General features: G+C 37.2%; 1 protein-coding gene across 10 annotated transcripts in view; it reads left to right on the top strand.

Moving 5' to 3' along the window:
* The window catches only part of PLAGL1 (PLAG1 like zinc finger 1), a 56,288-nt gene that overhangs the window by 4,763 nt on the left and 28,341 nt on the right, over positions 1-23,184 (top strand). For all 10 annotated transcript variants that reach the window (XM_027551755.1, XM_027551760.1, XM_027551752.1 and 7 more), the window contains exons 2-4: positions 279-348; positions 7,337-7,381; positions 21,206-21,279. The gene's annotated coding sequence lies outside the window, so the exon portion shown is untranslated. The remainder of the gene's footprint in view (positions 1-278; positions 349-7,336; positions 7,382-21,205; positions 21,280-23,184) is intronic.

The following is a 23,184-nucleotide window of genomic DNA, read 5'->3' as shown; positions in this document are numbered from 1 at the left end:
AGATCTTTCTCTTCTTCTTAAAACATATATTTTAGAAGCTTGTTTATTAAGGGACAGTTGATGGCAAACTTTATCTGAAAATGGCTTTATTTTGCATGCATTTTTGAATGGTAGTTTTGTTAGATGTATATTTCCCGGCCAGCATTATCTTTCTCAGCCCTTTGAAGGTGACATTCCAGTGACTTCTACTTTCATTGTTACAGTTAGTTCAAACAACTGTTATTTGTTGGTAATTTGTTTGTTTTGCCTGATTTTAAGATCTCTTTTGTTCTCTACAGCTTTGTGACAGAACGTGTCTCCGTGTGGACATTTCACTGATCCTGGATTTATTGTGTTCCTGTCTCTAAGGTTTGTTTTTCATCACTTCTTCAAAGTTTTACCTTTTGTGTCTTTCAGTATTGCTTTTCCTCCATTTTTTCCCATTCTTTCCTTTAAGAACTCTGATTAGACTTCTATTAGACTTTGTCATTCTGTCGTCCATCTCTTTTAACATAGCTTTTATATATTATACATTTTTGTTCATATTGAATTCTAGGTAATTTCTTCAGATCCTGTATTCTGAACTTTGTCTAAATTTTTTTTCTTCTTCAAATTGAGCTGTAATTTACAAACAATAAAGACATAAGAATAAAGTGTATGGCTTGCATGTAAAAGTTGCAAGTGGTGACAAACTATGAGCTAGCTCCAACCCATAATATATTTTCATATATAAGATTTTGTTGAACATAGCCATGTCCATTGAGCAGAGTTGGGTAGTTATAACGGAGACCGTATGGCCCACAAAGCCTAAACTATGTTTTATGTGATCCTTTGCAAAGGAAGTTTGGTGATGCCTCTTCTATAATATTGCATATACTACAATTTATTTACCTTTTTTCCTGTTGATAAGCATAGGAGTTGTTTTCAGATTTCAACCATTATAAATAAAATTGCCATAGATGTTCTTGAAACTGCCATTGGTGAATATATATATTCTTATCCCTTGGATATGTACCAGGGAGCTGAATTGATGGTCTTTGGGTAAGTTGGTTGCATTTCCATGAATAATAATAATGTTGAACATCCTTTTATCTCTTTTTTGGCCATTCCAATTTCTTTTATGAAGTCTCTATGTAAGTCTTTTGCCCATTTATTTTAATTAGGTTATCTTTTGTTAGTGATTTTTTAACTCCTTATGTGTTTTGAATAGGAAACCTTAATCAGGTACATGTTTGCATATGTTTTCTACCTCTCTTATTCCCTTAATAGAGCTTTTGGACAAGCAGATCTGTTTTTTTGAAGTCCAATATATCAATTTTGGGGGGGGGGTGGGAGGGTAGAAAGGGTTGAAGGTGCTTTTTTGTATCCCGTTCACGGAATTTTCTTCTACCTTCATCGTTGCCCTCCATCAAGATCCTGAAGACATTTACTTATTGTTTCCTGTAGAAGCTTTGTACTTCTAGTCCTCACTTTTGGGTCTTGCTAAATTCACTTTTCAGTTCTGGTAGTTTGTAGATCCTTTTTATCCCCCTTATTTCTTGGCTCTGCCACACAGCATGCAGAATCTTAATGCCCCGACCAGAGATAGATTCCATGCCCCCTGCAGCAAAAGCTCAGAGTCTTAACACTGGACCTCGAGGGAAGTCCTAGTTTGTAGATTGTTGCAAATTTTCTAAATGTACCATCATGTCATCTGTTAAAAAAGTTTAAATTTTTCTAATCTCTGTTCCTTTTTTTTTTTTTTTTCCTTGCCTTATTGCACTGGCTTGGAACAGACTTTAACAAAATTTTAGAAATGGACATCCTTGCTTTTTCCTAATCCTAGAGGAGAATATCTGTCTTTTAAGGATGATGTTTACTGGACATTGTCTTGTAGATACTCTTTATCAAAGTAAGAAATTTTTTATTTCTAGTTTACTGAAATTTGTTTTCACAAAGGTGTATCAAAATTTTAAAACCCCTTTTTTGTTATGAAATAATTTTAGATTTACAGAAAAGTTGCAAAAATAGTATAGAGTGTTCCTGTATATGCGTCACCTAGCTTCCTCTAATGTTAACAGATTACACAGCCATGATGCATTTACCAAAATTAAGCATTAATGTTGGCACAATACTATTAACTATAGACATTATTCATATTTCTCCAGTTTTTCCATTAATCTGTTCCAGGATATAATCCATATACCACATTACATTTAGTTGCCATGTCTCCCTAATCTACTCTAACCCATGATAGGTTTTGAGTCTTTTCTTATTTTTCATCACCTTGCCATTTTTGAAGAGTACTGGTCAAGTATTTTATACAGGGTTCATCAGTTTGGGTTTGTCTGATGTTTTCTCACAATTAGACTGAGGTTATGGGCTTCAAAGGAAGCACACCAAAGAAATATTGTATCCTTATTGCATCATATCTGAGAGCACATAATATCCATGTCAACACGTTAACCTTGATCACATAGTTTAAGTAGCATCTCCCAGGCTTCTCCTTTGTAACATTTCTGTTTTTCACTTTTTACACTCTTTCTGTTACAAGCAATTCATTCAAGGTAAGGAGAGGGAAAAAATATCAAATGACTTGTGATTATATATTAAAACTACCATAATAATTAATAAATACATTGAGGGATTCACTTTGAGATTGTGTAAATGCCCTGTTTCTCTTTAAAAGTGTTGTCCACTGTTTTAGTATTTAACTAACCTTGCCTGTAGCAGTTATTATTGTAGTATTGTAGTGGTGGTTTTCCATTTCTTTTATTCTTTCTATTTTTATTGGAATTCTGACTCAGGAGCCAGACTGCCTGAGTTCAGTTCCTAGTTCTTCCCTTCCTTTGCTGTATAGTTTAATATTGAACAGTTACTTACCCTCCCTCCATATTGAGAGTCTCCTTCCGTATCATGTGTAATAACCACTGGGGTCATTCCCTTGGGATTTTCTTTCAGTACATCCCAGGACTTCAGGAAAAAAACAGGTTCTTGACTTCTTAACCTGACAGTGGTCCTTTATTTAGTTCCAGGTTGCTTTTCTAGCCTTATAGTCTTGCTCCTCAGAATTAGACCAGTGACACAGCTGATATTAACTGCTCATTAAAATCTGAAGTCACTGCACTGTATATGAGGCTATGCTTTATCTTTCTGCAATTTCCTCAGCCTTAAGTGAATTTTCCAAAAAATTTCAGGGTCTCTTCAGAGAACACTCACTTCACAATCCTACTAGCTAGATAGGAACCCTGTAATTTGTAATCCATAGCCCTTGTTAAATTCTTCCCTTTCATCATTAATCTTTATATCTCAGTGTCACTTCCAGTTGGTCAGGTTCTTGGAGATAGGGTTTTTGTACCTGCTGTGATACTTACATACAAAGAGCTATTGCTAAATAGCTACCACTGTTAAATACCTACTATAATTGTGCTACAATTTTGCAAAGTAAGTATTATTGTCTCAGTTTTAAATTGTGAAGAAACTCAGTATCAAAGAGATTAAGAAACTTGCCTGACAACAGTATAGTTAGTAAGTGGCAAAACTGGTTTGTCTGATTCAAAAATTATTGCTATTTCTTCTATGTCATCCCACCTTGGTACTAAAAATAAATAGTTAAGTAAAATTATTAAACAGATGTATTTTTTTTTATAAAACACAATGGTGAAATTGCTTCACTTACATTAACAGTATGCTACTTTTTCTGCTGAGGTATGAAATACATGGGTAGGGGAAACGTATAAAGTGTGTCAGTCTTAAATATACAGCTTGATGATTTTTTAAAATATATATCACCTGTATAATCACTGCATGAAGACAGACAATATTGCATCCATCCAGAAAGAGAAAATTCTCTCACTTCCTAGCCAGTACCTCCCCTAGAAGTAACTCTCTTTTGATTTCCATCACTGTAGATTAGTTTTGTCTGTTTTTGAACTTTAGGGGTAACCAAGTAGTATGTACTTCTTTGTGAGTGACTTCTTGTTACCATGTAATAGGAGCAACTAAGAAACTCTGAGATCTAACCATCGTGAAGGGCAGTCAGCTTGGGGTGCAGAATCTGGGTGATGAGGTCAAATGTTAGCTCTGCTGCCTAATAAACTGTCTGATATTGGAAAAGTTTTTATTCTTTCTGAGCCAAAATTCTCTTGTATAAAAGGGATAAAACCACCTGTTTTCAGGTTGTTGTGACCAGTATAATATACACTAAGTGGCCTACAGAGAACATATCCATAGGTTAAGCCAAGACTTTTTCTCAATTAAAATGATGAAATGCAATGGGGTATTTCAAGGAATAAATCAGAGATTTAATACAGGGAAGGTGACATGAGGAAGGAAAGAGGTGGGAGTCCCTGGCCATTAAAGACCTCAGTCTAATATCCTGTAAAGGGTGCTTTGGGGTAGCCCTGGGCTCTTGCTTATCTCCAGGGGAAGGTAAGTATCTTTACTATCTCAACTTAATAATCTCTCTTGAGCTTCAGTGTCCTGATTTTTTAAATGAGGATAATAAGAATTGGCTTTGTTGACCTTGATAAGGATCCTTTGATAGAGTGTTGGAGATAAGAGCCAAGGGAATGGGTTGGAAAGTGAATGGGAGGTGAGGAAATGGGGATTACTGGTTTTCAATTCTTTTCCTTTAAGTTGATTTGAGAAAGTTAGTTTGGAAACCCAGTGGAACCTAGAAGGCAATGCAAGGTCAGTGAAAATTTTGTTTATTAAATACCAGAGCATGATTGTATGTTGGGGAAAAGCACCTCTAGTAGAAAGGGAGAGGATAATCATGGAGAGAAAGCTTTGGATGGAGAGCTGGGATTGGTCTTTGTGCTAGGAAGGGTAATTTGTAGATTTAGCATTGGGAAGATAAGATGCCCTATCCAGTAATTTTTCCTTTTCTCTCTCGTGAAGCATGATATAGGGATGTTAGCAGAGACAGCTGTATCTACAAGTGTGGGAAATGAGATTTCATTTGGAAGGTAGTAGCAAAAGTGGGAAATAATAAGACGTGGGAACATTCTGGAGTTGTGGAGGCTATGGAACTCAGCTGAGTCTGAATTGACAGAATTAGAGTAATGTCACTCTCCCTAGCTGTGAGACCCCACTTCTCCTGCAGTAGCCTTTCCACTGTGTTGTTTTGCTGCATTTTTAATATTACCTGAGCACTCTCCAGTTACACTGAACTGCCTACTGTGGCTGTCCAAGTTAAGTCAAGGTATCCATAATTATTTGGTTAGCTCTCTGATTACCAAGTTGTATAGGGTTCTAGTAGTCTACCCAGCTTTCTCCCCTAGCTCTTGTTGTTTTGGTGTGAGATTTTGTAGAGAGTGAGGTCTTTCAGAAATGACTAAATTGTCTTCATGTCTATAAAAGGTCATTACAATGGACCAAATGTTTATATCCACTCAAAATTTATATGTTGAATTTCTTAACACCCAATGTGGGGATATTTGAAGATGGGGCTCTGGGAGGTATTTAGATCACGAGGGGTTGAGCCTTGGTGAGTGGGATTAGTGCCCTTATGAGAAGAGGCCAGAGAACTAGCCAGCTTTTTATTTTTTTTTCTGCCATGTGAGAATACAAGAAGTCATCAGTCTGCAACCTTGAATAGGATTCTTACCTGAAAAGGATACTGGCATTCTTCTCAAACTCACATGGAACATTTATCAAAATAGACCACATTTGGGGCCATAAAACACATCTTAACAAAGTTAAAAGAATAGAAATCATATGATGTCTGCTCTCAGACCATAATGAAATTACAATAGAAATAATAGACATCTGGAAAATCTCAAAATACATGGAAATTAAATAACATACATATAAATAACACATAGGTCAAAGGAAAAAATCTCAAGGGGCATTTTAAAATATTTTAAACTAAATGAAAATAAAACTTATCAAAATGTGTTGATGGCAGAGAAAGCAGTGCTTAGAAGGAAATGGATATGTTAGGAAAGAAGAACCATTAATCTGTGTTCCCACCTTAAAAAACTAGACAAAGAAGAGCAAACTAAATCTAAAGTAAGCAGAAGAAAAGAATAAGAATTAAAGCAGAAAAATCAATGAAATTGAGAATAGGATGTCAATAGCAAAAAATCAATGACATCAAAATAGGTTTTGTTTGAGAGATCAGTAAAATTGATGTCTCTAATGAGACTAAGAAGAGGGAGGATACAGATTACTAATATCGGAAATGAAGGGACATCACTTCAGATCCCTTGGACATTAAAAGGATAATAAAGGAATACAATGAACTACTCAGTGCCCACAGATTTGATAGCCTAGATGCAATGGACCAACTCTTTAAAGAAAACAATCTGCCAAAACACAGAAGAAGAAATAAATAATTGAAGATGATTTCTCAATTAAATAATTAAAATAATTACCTTCTAAAACAGAAAGCACAAGGCTCAGGTGGTTTTACTGGTGAATTCTTCCAAACATTTAAGGAAGAAATTATGCCAATTCTATATAATTACTTTCAAAAGATAGAAGCAGAGGGCATACTTTTAAACTCATTTTGTGAGGCTAGCATTACCCTACTACCAAAACCAATAAATAATTACAGTAACGTTGTAGGATACAAATTTATTATACAAAAGCCAGTTGCTTTTCTGTATACTAGAAATAGACAAATAGAATTTGAAATTAAAAACACCTTTGCATCATTTTTACCATGAACCTAAAACTGCTCTAAAAAAAGGTAACTTTAAATATTGAAATTGTGGAATCTTTGAGTGCAGACCCTACTTTAGCTGACCTTTTACCTTTTGATTTTTGAAATGAGTAGTGTATGTTAAGGTAACGAGGAAAAAACATCTCTCCAGAGAATTTCTTTCTTAAACTGAAACTTATTCTTTAATGCAGAAGGACAGAATTCTTTCTTTATGATTTGACATATAACTACATAGTAGACAACACATAATAAGTGAAATGATTGTTACTGTGAAATGAATGTTATTTTAGTGTTAGGGACAGAGGGAGGTTGTAGGAAAAAAGATAGGTGTGCTTATGAAAGGATAACCTGAGAGAAACTTGTGTTGATGAACTGTTCAGTGTCTTGGCTGTAGAGGGGATCAGTGAGTTCACAGGTGATAAAATTCTATAGAACTAAATACACTACCAATAGGTGAAATGAAACAGGGGAAATCTCAAGAGACCAGTATATTGTATAATACATACACACACACACACACACACGTGTATTGATTGTGATATCGTACTTTAGTTTTGTGAAATGTTACCCCTGGAGAAACTGAGTAAAGGACACTTAAGATCTATCTTAAAACTTCATGTGGAATTTGCAGTTATCTCAGTAAAGGTACAATTTAAAATGTGCACACAACTACTATATAGAACTAATAATTTTTATTTTTGTTTTTAGGTTCTTCCCTGCCTACTTGAGGGAACATAGTCATCATTGGCTTTTGTAAGTTGGTATTTTAATTTTTTCTGTCCTTCACCTCCAATCTTTTATATTTTCTAATAGAGAACTTTTAGAGCAAAACTTTTTTTTATTGGTTCTTATTTTAAGGACGGTTTCACTTTTTCTGATACTGTTAGGTGATAATTGTTTTGAGAAAGTTTGAATTACACATCTTGGGCTAAGGCCATCTGTTTCTTTGGAGTGACTTCCTATCAGGGTTATGATTAGCAGGAGCAAAGTGCCATCCGTGGATCTGAAGTTGTACATCCATCCATCCTGTTGGGCATCACAGTCTTCACATTGTTGTGGCAGATGGTAAGAGGGGCACAGCACCCCAGGAGAAAGCCACTAATGTGAATGGTTTGACTAATGAAGTATAACAAATTCTATTTCATTTATCTGTGAAAATCTGTCAAATAGAAGAAATGAATGGAGAATTGCAGATTGGGAGAATTTAGCTTTATTCTCATTTTATCATTTGGAGTAGCTATATTTCTGTTCGATAACTTTTTCTTTGTAGCATATGGAAGAAAAACAGGAAGATCTCCTGTTTCATGGTAGGTTTTTTTTTTTTTTTTAATTCAGTGAAGTCTAAACATTTGAAATAGATTTTAATAAATATTTTTAACCTGGGAAATGAATTATTCCTTCTATCACTGAAAACATTTACAGTATTAAATGGCCAGTACTCTCTACTTCAGCCACTTTCCTCATTAGTTTTCCTTGTCTTGGTATATGGCAACTACATTTCTCCAGTTGCTCACATAGTCTCTGTGACACCACATCACATCTTTTGGTCATCCCCTGTATCAGGAAATACTGTCAACTCTACCTAAAATATATCCAGAAGATGACTGCTTCTTGCCACATCTTTCACTACCATACTGGTTCAAGCCTTCATGTTTTTATTAAAATAGCCTCCTAACTGGCTTCCCTGCTTTTATGCTTTCCCCCTATAATCCATTCTTCAGATGACAGCCAGATAAATTATTTAAAACTCCTAAGTCTGATCATGTTACTTTTCTGCTCCAGTGACTCCAGTGCCTCTCTTCACAGAGGCTCATCAACGTTTACATGATATGGGCCCCCATTACCTCTGATCTAACCCAGCCTATCACTGCTTGTCCTCACTCACTGCTTCAGCCACACCAATATTCTTGTTCCTTCATTAGGGTTTTGCAGGCACTGTCCCCACAAATAGCCACATGACTTGCTTTCTTATCTTCACATCTTCACAAAACTGTCATCATCTCATCGAGGCCTTCTCTGACTAGCTTATTTCAAATTACCCCTGTTTCTCCCTGCCTTATACCCCTAGTACTTCCCCTCCCTACAGTACTTTTCTTAACCACTTTCTTGTATGTATTTTACTTGTCGATCTCCCTTTCACTTGAAGATGAATTCCATGAGGGTGGGCGTTTTTGTGTGTTCTGTTTACAAAGATGGGAAAGTGGGATGGGATTGTGTAGTAGTTACTGACTTTGCCCAATACAACCTTCTCTTGTTGCCTCCTGACCACAAAGATAGGTAAGTAAAAAAAAAAAAGGTAATGAAAATGTCAATCATCTGTATATTTCTAAGGATGACTAGGAGAAAAACTAGGTATGAAATTTGTTCTGAGAATATGCTTCACTTTTCAGTGCTTATTTGATTAGAAATTCTTTGGTAAAAATGCATAGGTCTTGATAATTTTAGTAAGTGATTCCTAATGTCATGTTGTTGCTGAAGATTTAGTGTTCTATCAGAATTTAGTTCTGTAAGTGCCCTTTTTAAGAGCTGTAAATTAGCAGACAGCATGGTGGATAGCACAAGTTTTCCAACCAGGCATAGCCTGGCTTGAATTCTGGCTGTGATTCCAATAAGGACGCTATAAGCAACCTAATGAAGCTTTCTTAGTCACAGTTTGTCTTTTGTAAAATTGCAGTAATAACAACTATGAGGCTTATGAGGATTAATTGAGGTGATAGACCTAGCCATTAGCAGCATTCAGTAACTTAATTCTTTAATCCAATTTTGCTTGGTATTATATGTGTGAGATGCTCACAATAAATTATTTTATAGTATACTTTGTACAGAAGACAGTCTTTTATTATTTACATCATTACATATAGTAAATTTTGAAAAATTATTATATGGAAGAGAAAATAACTAGGAGACATGGACTGCTCTGTAAATGACCCCAGACAATTTTTTGCATTTTTTGTAATATCTACATTTTAGCAGTGTAAAGAGGATGAAATGAGATAATTTAGATTTGTTAGTACTTATTTGTAAATATAAAGCACTAATGCAAATGTAAGGAGTTGACACTTCTTACTGAGGGTACTTTTCACCAGCCATGAGGTAGTAACAGGAACTGAATTTACTGTCGTGCCTTATCAAAGCAAACAAAACTCCATAAAATGTGTGAAACAAAGATTTTCAGACTTTGGATGACAAATGGCATGAGACAGCTAGCCATGAGATAAAGGAAACAAATGTACCCAAGGACACAGTGTGAGAGGAGAACCCAAGCACAGCTCAGTAGTCACCCTGAATTGAGATGATAGAGCTGGGCTAGAACTGGGAATTCAGGGGATTGAGGTAGCTAGAATTTGCAGGACAGAGGATGAGAGAGAAGAGAGTTGCACAAAGAGAGACTTGTGGAGATCTCTAGCGGGTTCCACTGGAGTTTTGAGCTAAGTACTGATTAGTGCATGCTTAGGAGAGAACTCCCCACATCTTGGGAAAAGACTTCCCAAGTACTGCCTCAATGGTGAGGCGGAACTAGTCCTAGACAAAAGGCTGTTCTGATCCTACCTGAAAAATCTTAAAAGTAAGCCATTAAAGAGGAATCATAAAACTTTTTTAGTAAAGGGCCAAATGAAAATACTTTGGGTTTTGCAGGCATGCTAAGTCACTGCAGTCGTGTCCGACTCTGTGTGACCCCATGGACGGCAGCCCACCAGGCTCCCCCGTCCCTGGGATTCTCCAGGCAAGAACATTGGAGTGAGTTGCCATTTCCTTCTCCATTTGCCGGCATATATGACCTCTATTGCAACTACTTAGCTCTGCCATTGTAATAATGAAGCAACCATAGGCAATATGTAAATGAATGGGGGTGGTTGTATTCTAAAATAAAACTTTATTTACATAAATAGACTGTGAGCCAGATTTGACTTATGGACCATAATTTGCGGACTCCTGGTTTAAAGGGTCAAATTATGGAACTTCCCTGGTGGTCCAGTGATTAAGACTCGGTGCTTCAATTGCAGAGGGCATGGGTTTAATCCCTGGTTGGGTTTAATCCCTGGTTAGGTTTAGATCCCATAGACTACATGGTATGGCCAAAACATTAAATAAATGAAGGGTCAAATTGTTTCTAGTTGCTCAAATGCAGCCCAGAACAAAGCTCAAGAATATTTAAGGGGTCTTCCCTTGTAGCTCAGTCGGTAAAGAATCTGCCTGCAGTGCAGGAGATCCGGGTTTGATCCCTGGGGTGGGAAGATCCCCTGGAGAAGGAAATGGCAACCCAGAAACACATAAATCCAGTACCTAACAAGATAAAGTACACAGTATCTAGCACCCAATCAAAATTTACCAGATATGCAAAAAAACAGGAAATTTCAGTGGTTAGGAGAAAATTCAGTCAACAAAATGGACTCAGAAATGAAACAGATTTAATAAACATATTAATAAACAAATTTAATAAACATATTTTATTAAGATTTTAATAAACATATTCACTAAATGAAGATATTAGAACTATGATTAAAGCTAGTTTTGTATGTTTAAGGTAATAGAGGAAGCGTTAATTTGTTAAGGAGAGACATAGAAGCTATAAAATTGCCCAAATTGATCTTCTAGAGACAACAAACATCTGAAATGAAAAATATAATGGACAGGATTAACAGCAGACTAGACACTGAACTTGACCCAGCAATAGAAAATTATATAAAATAAAACACACGCAGTGCCTGGGGGGAAAAGCCCAGCAGTAGGCTGCAGGGTAACGTTACACAGCCAGATATATGTATAATTAGAGGATCCAAGGGAAAGAGGGAACAGAAGAAAGATCTTTTTAAAAATAATGGCTGAAAGTTTGCTAAATTTGATGAAAACTATAAGTCCATAAATCTCAGTGGTTCAATAAATACCTAGCAGTTATCCAAAGAAGAAAATTATACCAAGGCACAATATAATCAGATAATTTAAAACCAGTAATAAAGAGAAAGATTTTAAAATGAGAACAAAGAAACTATAAATTTAGAGAAACAGAGAATTACAGCAGACTTTTCATCAAAAGCAATGCAAACCAGAAGATAGTGGAACAGTGTCTTTAATGAAAGAAAAAACTGTTAACTTAGAAAAATCTATTAATTAGTGAAAATATTTTTCAAAAAAGATATTGAAATAAACATTTTCAGACATTCAAAAGCTTAAAGAATTAATAACTATTAGACCTACACTACAAGAAATGTTAAAAGTCCTCAGGAAGAGGAAAATAATACCAAGTGGAAATAAAGAGCACCAGAAATGGTAACCACGTGTGAAAAGGTATAAGTTCTTTTTAATTTAAATCTTTTAAAAGAGATAATTATTTAAGTAAAAATAATAACAATGGAGTTGGGGTTTGTAAGATATATATCCCAAGTAGAAAACAAACCAATAAAGATCTGTAAGGCTTAAATAGCAGTATCAACAAGCTTGACCTAATTGATACTTATATAAATACTATATATATAAATACTATATATATATATACTATATGGAGAAGGAATGGCAACCCACTTCAGTATTCTTGCCTGGAAAATTCCATGGAGAAGCCTGGTGGGCTGTGGTCCGTGGGTTCGCCAAGAGTCAGACATGACTGAGCGACTAACACACACACACACATAACACTATATATATATATGTATGTATATGTAACACTATAGAACCCAACAAAAGCAGAATAGATGTTCTTTTCAAGCACACCCGGATCAGTTATTAAGATAGACCATATTCTGGGTAAGAAAACAAGTCAGTTAATTTAAAAGGGTTGAAATCATACAAAGAATGTTCTTGATCATAATGGAATTAAATTACAACAAATATATTTGGAAAAATATATTGTAACTGAATAACACACTTCTGAATAACCCCGGGGGACATTCTAGGCCATATGGAACACCTTATATTTAAAAGAATGACAGACATACAAAATACATTCTCAGACAACAGTAGAATTAAAATAGAAATTATAACAAGAAGATAGTGTGAAAATTCTCAAATATTTGGAAAATAACACACTTCAAATAATGCATGCATCAGAGAAGTCTCACAAAAAATTTAAAAAATTTAAAAATACTTTTTTAAACAAAAAGTAAAAATATAGTCTATAAAAATGTGTGAAAGTGTTAGTCACTCAGTCATGTCTGACTCTTTGTGACCCCATGGACTGTAGCCCACCAGGCTCCTCTGTCCTTGGAATTCTCTAGGCAAGAATCCTGGAGTGGGTAGCTCTTCCCTTCTCCAGGGGATCTTCCTAACCCAGGGATTGAACCAGGGTCACCTGCATTGGAGGTAGATTCTTTTTTGACTGAGCCACCAGGAATGTGTGGGATGCAGCTAAAATAATGCCTAGAAGGAAATGTATAGCATTAAATGTTTATGTTGGGAAAAAACCTAAAATCAATAACTGAAGTTTCTACCTTGTGAAACTAGAGAAGAGCAAATTAAACTTCAAGCATGCAGAAGAAAGTAAATAATAAAAATTAGAGAGGTAAAAAAAAATGAAACTAGGAAAATGATAAAGAGAAATCAACAAAATGAAGTTTCTGAACATGATTAATAAAATGATAAACTTATAGCAAGGCTAACCAAGGAAAAAAGACATAAATTATCAGTATCAAAAAGGAAGGAGGAGCCCATGACTGCTGACCTCATGGATTTTACAGGGCTTATGAGAGAATACTACAAACAGCTTCTGCCCATAAATTTCAGAACTTAGATGAAATGGACCAATTCCTAGGAAGACACTAACTACCAGAATTCATGCAGAGAGAAATAGATGACCTGAACAGCCCTATATCTATTAAAGACATCAAATTAATAGTATACATTCAAAGCAAACAATATCATCACCACCAACAAAAACTTTCCAAAAAGAAAACACCCAGCCCAGATGGGCACACTAGTGAATTTTACCAAATAACCCATGTGACAAAAATGAAAAGAGTAATTGGGAAGTATTTTCAACCAAAGAGAAATGAAATGTGTTTCCAAATAGGATGCAACTATAGCAGTGCTTAGAGGCAAACTTATAGCACTAGGTACTTATACTAGAGAAGAACAGTATCAAATTAACAACTCAAGGTAAAGGATTGTTAAAATTGTCTTCAAATATCTGAATGTCTTTTGTTTAAAAATATGTTTGTTTCATATGGTTGGAAAAGACAGTTAAAGGTGGTTATAAAAAGGCAATATTTAGCCCATCATAGGAAAGAAATAGCTATCAAACTTGCACAGCTATGGACTCAGTTTCTTTGTGAGACATACTTCCATAAACATTCTTATGAGTTCTTCCCAACTATTAATTTTTGAGATAAATGATAATGAAGGAAAAAAATTTCTCAGTGTTAGTAGGCTATAGATTAACTGATTTAAACTGATGTGTTATATAGTAGGTAATGCAATGAGCACTAATTTTTAAAATCACAGAACTCTAGAATTAGAAGGAGCGTTAAGTGATGTTTAGTCAAACAATAGTAGCCTCATTTCCCTGCCTTTTAAAATATCAAAGCCTTGGATTAAAAGACAACAACAAAAAAGTGACTTCCCTGGTGGTCCAGTGGCTAAGACTCCATACTCCCAGTGCAGGAAGCCTGGGTTCGATCACTGGTCAGGGAACTAGATCCCACATGCCTCAACTAAGAGTTTGCATGCCTCAACTAAAAGATACTGCATGGCACAGCTAAGACTCTGGGCAGCCAAATAAATAAATATTTTAAAAAATTGAGGAGGGGGGTCCATCTAAGTTTGCACATCAGCAAAAGCAGTGAAGGACAGTTGAATCACTAAATGACATATTTAGAATTCAGAGAAAATCCCATGAAGCTCAAGGACAATCAGGAATATTCTAGACATGCTTACATACTTGGTAAAAGTTGGATAAATCTGTCTTCTTTCCAAAGCCTCTTCTGGCTCTGTAGGACTTACTGGCCTGTCTCTGTCTTCCCATAGTATTTTGTGTACTCTGCACTGTAGCATCCACATACCACCATCTATCAACTAAGGGTTACGAAAAATGAGACAAAGAGGAAAAAGTAAGATTTGCCGTTTACCTCTGGCAATCTTTTTCCATGCTTGGAAGTCAACCCATTTTCTCCTAATGATTAGTGTGAGCTAGCTAAAGCACTAGCTACATAAAGCAAGTATTCCTGTTAGGTATTTTTCTCTTTGTGTGGCAATAGTCTGAATTCCTGCCTATCACCAGTACATTTCTACTTAAAATGGTTAAATGGCAAGAAGTAAAACTTGCATTTTTTTATAAAATTTTACAGAAAAACCACATTGTTGCTTTATAGTAACCAGGCACTTGTCTCAGTTATTATTTTTTCAAGACAACTCAGTTAATCTATTTTGAATCAGAGCTTATCTTTTATGACAGTTTGATCTTGGTTTTAAAATTACTTGGCCTCATAAAAACATAGACTTGAGGGCTAAATTTTTAGTGCTGGAGGGAATCATGTAATCTGGATGCTGAAAGTTAAATTTTGTGTCTTTTATTGTAAGTATTTTTTTCCCCTTTTAACAAGTTTTATATTGGTTTGATTTTCAGCATCAATGATAACAGCTACCATTACTGAGCATTTCTTACATGCTCACACTGCTCTAGGTGCTTTCTATAGGTTATTTACCTATAGAAAGGTCTTCTTAAAGTAGACATTTCAAAATATTGGTTAGTCAATAAATAGCTTAATTTATGTCCTACTGGCAGTTTGATCCTTTGCAAACCCTGTGAAAGAAGGTGTATGCGTGTGTGCTAAGTCACTTTAGTCCCGTCCAACTCTTTGTGACTCTATGAACTGTAGCCCACCAGGCTCCCTGTCCATGGGATCCTCCAGGCAAGAATTCTGGAGTGGGTTGCCATTTCCTTCTCCCGGAATCTTCCCAACCCAGGGATCAAACCTGCATCTCTTACGTCTTGTGCCTTGCAGGCAGGTTCTTTACCACTGAGCCACCAGGGAAGCTCATGAAAGAAGGTACTATTCCTCTTTTACAGATGGGAAAATTGAGCTTCTGGAAATACTATTAATTGCTTAATTTACAAAACTACTAAAAGTTGACACTAAAACTTAAACATGAATCTGACAGCAGAGCCCATACTCTTAAACGCTGCCCCTTGAATGAGCAGCACAATGCATTGAGCTTGCAGATAGATTCTGAGGACTTACTTAATAAAATTACGAAGAATGTCAGTGAATAATTATATGCAGAGGTGGTAGCTAGGTGCAATGGAAATAGCATGGGATTTAGAAAAAGTATTTAAAGTTGTGACTCATCTACTTATTTGTTCTGTGACTTTGGCAAATCAATTTATTACCTCTCTTGAGGCTGTTTTCCTCGTACAAAAATAGAAATTCATAAAACCATCTATCTCAGTTGGTTATAGTGAAGAGCAAATTGATGTTTCTAAGTGCTTTGTAAATGCTTTTGAAACGTATGTAAATAAATTGATGAGTATATTTCGTCATTTGCTGTAGCCTTCAAGTAGCAACTTTTCTGAGTGCTTTTAGAAAGTGATTTGATTTATAGAGACACAGGAGTTTCCAGAGCAGCTCTATTGAGTTAGAGTGATCTGTTATAAAATGAGATCTGTTATAGATTGCATTCTATAGATTACAGAATAACTCACAAGACCAGCTTTCTTCGATGAGGTACATCGTTTTTGAGGAACGGTTATTTCACAATACTTTGTAAAGAAATTCTTCACAGATGTTTCTGTCTCCATTTTGGAAGAGAAGGGAGGCAGAGAGGCCAAAGTGAGTGAGTGCCAGAGTCAGCTTTGAGTTTCCAAGAATTCCGCCACCTTTCATGCACAGTTGGGAGTTCTGTGTTCTCTTAAGTTTATATCTGTCCCAATTTGAGAAAAGTCAAAAGTCTTTACTTTGAGGGCTGTTTAGTACCCTACACAAAATGGCCTCTTTGGCAGTCAAAGGAATAATCAGTGAAGGGACCCCCCTCCCCCGCTTCCTCCCCGAAGCTCCTAAGATGGACACGTGGGAAGGTCGTATTCTGTGTCAAGGAATGAGTTCTCCATACCTTTCATTCCAATCTTGTTTATTTTCTTTTTAGTTTAGGAATTTTGAAACTTAACCCATGTATTCCCTTGTTTACTCAGGGTTAGCGGCAGAAATGGAACAGACCACAATAAAAGGAACACATTTTATTCTAGGCTTTCATGAATGTGGTAGCCAGTCAAGGCAGCCGTTCAGGATTCAGTGGGGACTTTGGAAGTCTTTTAATTCTGTGTGTTCAGTGTAGGGAACCAGTCAGGATAATCCAGTTTCTTTCCTAGTTCCTCCCTCTGGCTCTCCTCTCCCCCTCACTAACCTTCGTCACTCCCCACAAACACACACACACCTCATTCACACACAGACCGACACTTAAGAGCTTGGATTACTAGTTTCCGTGATTACCTAGCTCCCATCAAAAAGCTAACTGTTCTATCTCTGTCTGGGTGTGTGTTTTGCAGACAAGAGTTTGTGCACGCTGAGTCTCTCTTTAGGTCGTGTGGCCTCGGCTGGAGATGAAGGCCTGAGGGAAGCCCCAGGAATTACAGCTCTCAGTTCATCGTATGGGAGCAGTTTCCTGGGTGCGAATGAAGAAGGGCCGTGCGTGTGGCCGCCCTCCTGTCATCAGCAGCCGCATTACACTTAGAATAGTGTCCCAGTAGATTAGGTACAGTGACACGAAAGAAATTGCAGATTAAGTGAGACCATTGCTTGTAGGATCGCAGGGTGGAGAAAGAAAGGGAGAGTGAGCGGGTGCAGTTTATTTATGGAATGTCGGGGGGCCATGGCGGCTCAGCGGGTCCTAGAGGCAGAGGACTTCCCTCCCTGCTTGTTTTCTCCCTCTGACCTTGGATGAACTAGCGAGCAGTATATTATGCCGCTTGATTGTGCTGGTTTGTCATGGTTAGCATTCTGGACTGTCACTGGAATGTAGGAAACGGATGAATTTGAATTGAACCATGAGGTGGTCTGCCGGGCCCTCTCCTTGTCTCGAGGAAACCTGTCGCTGTTTGTCTGGGCCTGGCCTAATGAAAGCAATGGAGGGAAAGAGAGGTGGGCCTTTGATCTCTTTGTTGCAGCTGCTCCCTGGGAACTCGCTGAAATCAATGCCCTGTTTTCCTGAAGGAATGAATGGCTCTGCCTAACTAGCTTTGTGAAGCCGTGGGGGAATTCACTGCCTCTGTTTATTGACAGCTGAAAAGGAGCACATGGGGTGGAATGGACCTTCATGTGAAAACCAGGCATAGGGAAAATTAGACCTCAATTTAACACAGAGGAATTTGGAAATTCACCCCAAAGGAGACGGTGGTTTCTCATGCTTACATTAGAATTACTCGAGTTTGGGGCTAGTGTGTAATGAACAATGGAGGTTCTGTCACAACTGTGTTATAAGTAGGAATATGATATGCATAATAAATGATGTTAAGTAGAAGTTGATTCAGCACCCTCCTTGTTTTTTTAAACACAGAAGTAGAGAAAGGCAGATGTTAGCCATGATATATAATCAGGTGGTTCTTTTATTTTTGCTTTCAGAAGAAGAGAAAAAAATTGATACTGAAAATAAGCATTGTTAATATGATATTACCAAGTTTCTAGAATGTGACTTTTATTCACTTACATTTTGAAACATCTTTGAACTTTGTATCTAAGTTCCATTCATGGGAACTATTCAAACTATTCATGCTGTTCTGGATTGTGTGTGTTGAGTGGGAATACAACAAGTCATAGTTATTTTTAAAAATGTATATTCTTAGGATATTGTAACCGGAAGTCTGTGTCAAACATAAATAAAACTCTAGACCAATTTAGCATTTGCTATGAGAACAGTTCATAAATCCTAAAATTACTGCCTTACTTTTGACAACACAGTAAAGAAAAAGTCGAATTTATCGCAAGGAAACATCACCAGACCTTCTTTTATATCTCTCCTCTCTGGCTTGATTTCCCAGGAAGAATTTATAGCTTCTTCCTTTGGCCCTCAGCCCTCTGCACACACCTCTATTATAGCACTTAACACATTGCCCTGTAGCTCTTTGTTTAGGTGTATTCTTCTAGCTGGAAGTAAAGCAGCTGTGTCGTATTCGTTTTTGTATCTCCAAGCGCAGCAAAGCTCTTAGCTCAGTGAATGCGCGCTGAATGAATGGGGATTGATAGCTCCCGGTACATTACTTTGAATGTAATTACTTATGCAGGCTTCAACGGCAAAGACTACATTTTGGGAAAACCTGATTGATCTCTTGTTACCTGATTGGTACTATAGCTTTTTAAAATCTTTCCTTTATGGAGAATTATTAAACAGTTTTTCAACGTGGCAAGTTGTTTGGGCAGTCCCTCAGCCTGCGAACAGGAGGCATAGAAAGTGTACGGTGTTGTCCTTTTCAAATCCAAGCTCTCTCCTGTAATATTCTTTTTAAAAATTATGTCTCAGCATAGTGTTTAGATATTTTCAGTAAGAAGATGAAAAGAATTTTAGAGTTTTGTAGACTTTCACCTGACCAGATTTAGTGATTGAGATGGACAGATTTCCATTCTACATGATTTAATTTTATGGTGGAATGTTAAATAATGCAAAACAAAACCTTTGACATTTTCTGTAACTAGCTTTACTACTACTGTATTTTATGAACCCCTTGACTCTCAGTGAAAAATGTAAAGGAAATTTTGATCCTAGAGGACTAACTCCCATGAGTTCACAGGAGCCTAAGACAAGCCCAGTTCTGAATTATTCTCAAGTTAAACCCAACTGCTTTTTAAACCAGAGCTGTAAGTGGGAAATAGTTGTCAATATTCTTTGGGAAAAAAATGACATCTTAAAATCATAATGGAAAACTTTAGAAAATGTTGGCGGGGGGGTGAAGTAAGCACACAAGTATAGGATCTGGCTCATATTTTATTCTCCATGTTTTTTTTGTTTTATTTTTACTCCAAGATTATGTCCAAAGACATCTATTTGATTTTCTGCCTTGATTAAAAGTAGGAATGAGGTTTAAAAAAGTTTTACATATTGGTGAGTCGTGGGAGCGTCCTGTGTAGGGATAGGCACTTGCGTGGGCTGTACGAATGTGATCGAGTCAGCAGATTGTGTTTCTGCTGAGATTTTAGATTTCTTACGAAACAGGAAAATTACCGTGGCCTTGATCATTGATAGACTCTCGCCCCCAGAAGTATTAACTTGTAGATAAGAAAGCCGTAAGCCTCGTACTTAGGTTTTATAACTTGGCTGTTCTGTCCTCCCAGTTTCTGGAAGTAATTTCATGTGACATCATACCTGAGTTAGGGGGGGGGGATGAAGGGTGGAAGGAGAAGTGGGGAGTCAAACAACACTCTTGCGTTGGAAATTTCAGCTTAAAAGCGATGAGGCATATCTTGTCCCCACTGATAGAATGACATGCATGCCCCAGGGGGTGACTGCAGTTAAAAGTTGTGTTCTTGCTGTGTTTATAGAACCAGTTAATGTCAACTGCATGATCCTTTATAAAAAGAGCCCTTTTCTTAGGCCTGAAGTCTGTTGTCATATACAGGAAGAAGAATGTCAGGTAATTTAGTAAGAGTCAAGCCCTCAAAATAAGTTTGGGGATCTTCATGTTTTTGTGTGTGTCTACCTCCATCAGCAAACTTCCTAGCAGAAAGATACCAGATCCTCCCTCTCAGATGGTTTTCATCCATCTAACAAACAAAGCAGACCTATTAGGGGCTTACCTAGTCATTGAAAGGAGACATCCTCCTTGTGGGTTAGGTTGAATGACAAGAAAGACAGGTACACTTATTGTCAGCAAGTTCTGTCCTTGAGGCCTCTCCTCTGAGTAGTAACCTTGTCTTTGAAGAAAAAAAAAAAATGGAGTTCAGCAAAGGTTCCTTTTGGTCTTAGGTTTTTGTTTTGTTTTTTTTTTTTTGTTTGGCTGTTTGTTTTTTGCCTTTTAATGGTCTTCCCTGGCTCTTTGACTTTGTCTTCCCCTCTTGCCCCTTCACGCCCTGCTCCGGTGGGTCCACACTCCCTTTTCCTAGAGGATAGTGTTCTTAGTTGACCCTTTTAGAAAAGGTTCTGAATATCATCTGATTGCTTCCTGAAGCTCTGAGACATTCTCACTTGAGTTAAGGTCTCTGGAAAAGAACTGCAAATATACCAGTACAGCTTGCTTCCTGGGTGCAGTGTTCAGCACTTCACTCTGACTCCTTTAATCCTCAGAAGGCCCCTGGGCTGTAGGTATGGTGATCATCTCCATATTAAGGTGAGAAGCCGAGGCAGAGAGCTGTTCCACAGGTGGTGAGAGGTTTCTAGTGGCTCCAGGTGACACCTGGGTCTGAACCGTGGGCCTTCTGGCACCATGGCTGTGGCTCCTCACGTCACCGTGTTGCGTCTCTCAAACTAAAAATTCTGTAAGAGCTCAGAGATGTGTCTCTGGAAGGTTGGAATATGACATGATGGTATACAGACAGACAGTGTTTGATCCTGGTGTTCCTGAACTTGCGTCCTGAGTGTGAATGTCTCCTTCCACAGTATTCAGTGTGACTTCCCTCAATGCTTTCCTTTGTTTAACCTTTTGATTTTTTTTTTTTCCTCCTCTTCTAGGATTGCTCTCACATCTGGTGTGGCCTCTATTTCAGGTCACATCTGAAACTCCTCTGGACCCCAAGCTTAGAAAGGTAAGTGTATCCCCACGACACTGTCTGACTTCTGCTCAGGCTGCGTGCCATGGCCAGCGTGAGTCTGTGTTCTTATTCTCCTACTTTAGAGCACACGCAACAGCCTTCCGCAGTAGAGGGGCTGATGTCCCAGAAAACACTCGCTGTCTGAGATTTCTCATTGGAGGAACTGTAGGCCTTGAAGGAAAAAAGAGGGTTGGGGAATACAAAAGCCTGTTTTTCACTCTTTAGAAAAATCAAGAGAACATGCTAAGAACTGTCATTAATGTTTATTCATGTAACTTTAGAAATAAGGGGCTTTATACAGCTGACTTTTATTGATCATGACTTCTTTATTAGAAACTTGTGACCTCCCTCCCTGACATTTAAAAAGATGTTTTCAGATAAAAACAGATTAATACTAGGGGAACTTGGGGGAGGATTATCTTCCATTTAGAATCATATTTAGAATGTTGCATACGTTTCAACTCAGTTTCTAAATCATGCTCCAGCGTCGTAACATGAGGTGATTTTTCAGTTTGCATATATTCTGTCCAAATTTCCTAAAATTATGAAATAAGTATGCTGCTAAATCCAGTGGCGGTAACCTAAATTTGTGGGAACTCATGGTTGACGGGATCCGTGATATTTATCGGAAGTTTTTATTTTTCTCCACCATACATGTGGAGATTATGGTTTGTTTTAAACACCCATTTCAAAATAATGACACCTAGTTCGAGCCTTAAATTTCATATCCAACATTCTGGTTGTTTTTCTCCTGTAAAATGTATTAGTTCTCTGTTTAAGCCCGTTGCCTTCTTCACCCTTAAGGAGCCCTCCTCCTGTTTGCAGCTCTGCTGCTAACAGTATTGCTTAACCATAACTGTTGGCCTCTCTCCACAGATTTTTTTGCAAAGTGTCCTTGACTGTAAATATGCCATATTTTTTTTAATTCCAATCTTCTTTGTAAGTTTCCTTATATCCCATTTTATACTTAAGGTTTTTTTTTTTTCTCTTAAACTAGATAAACCACTTCCAATTTCATTTTACTCTTGGGACTGACTTCTAGAAAGGCTGCCCACAGCTGCTCCAAGTGAAAGGCCAAAGTCAAGAGAATATTAGATATGTGTGTTAAAGTTCCTGTTCTCCAAATGGTTCTAATTGAAATTAGTCCACTTCCCCACCCACACATTCAAAAAAAAAAATTCTAGCAAAATCTAAAGTTGCCAGAATCGCTTCTATATGTCATTTGTGTAGCTTCATGATATGTGTAAGACCAGTTCATGCTAGGTCCAGTTGTAATTGTTTTCTCCAGTTAAACGTGACATTGCCGTTAAAAGCCCAGCTAATAATAATATGCTGCTTAAGAATTTAGAAGTCTTTAGACTACATGACATACAAAACTTTGAAGCAGGAGAGAAATAATTAGAAATTTCTTTTACAAGAACATGTTAGAAAAGAATTGTGTCATGGTGGTCCAAATCAAAGAAAGATTATTGAACTGAATCAAAACCTTACATTCTTGCTGTTTAGACGTATTGTATCCTGACACAGATTATTAATATTTCCTAATTGTGAGCGTATCCAGTGTGTAAAAGCACTCGTGATGCTTATTAACAGGGCACATCTACTTTGTACATAAACTTCAGACTCTGCCCCAGTCACCGTGCCTCTGTGTGTGCATCTGTAACGCATCGTCTCGTAACAGCTCTGCCAGGTAGAGAGATGTCAGCATAAAGAGAAGTTAGGGAACTTGCCTGAGGTTACATACCTGGCAAGTAGCAGAGCCAGAGTTTGGACCCAGAGCCATCTGATTCCATAGCCAGTCTTTTCTGCACCCACCAATCCATCGTTCCTAGACTGTCTAGAAATACTATCATTTGGTTCATGTTTTTTAACTAACTGTAGGAACCACAACCTGTATTA

The sequence above is a fragment of the Bos indicus x Bos taurus genome, chromosome 9, assembly GCF_003369695.1.
Source record: "Bos indicus x Bos taurus breed Angus x Brahman F1 hybrid chromosome 9, Bos_hybrid_MaternalHap_v2.0, whole genome shotgun sequence".
Taxonomy (NCBI): Eukaryota; Metazoa; Chordata; class Mammalia; order Artiodactyla; family Bovidae; genus Bos; species Bos indicus x Bos taurus.
The sequence above is the reverse complement of the archived record's forward strand: the minus strand, read 5'-3'. Positions and strand labels throughout refer to the sequence as shown.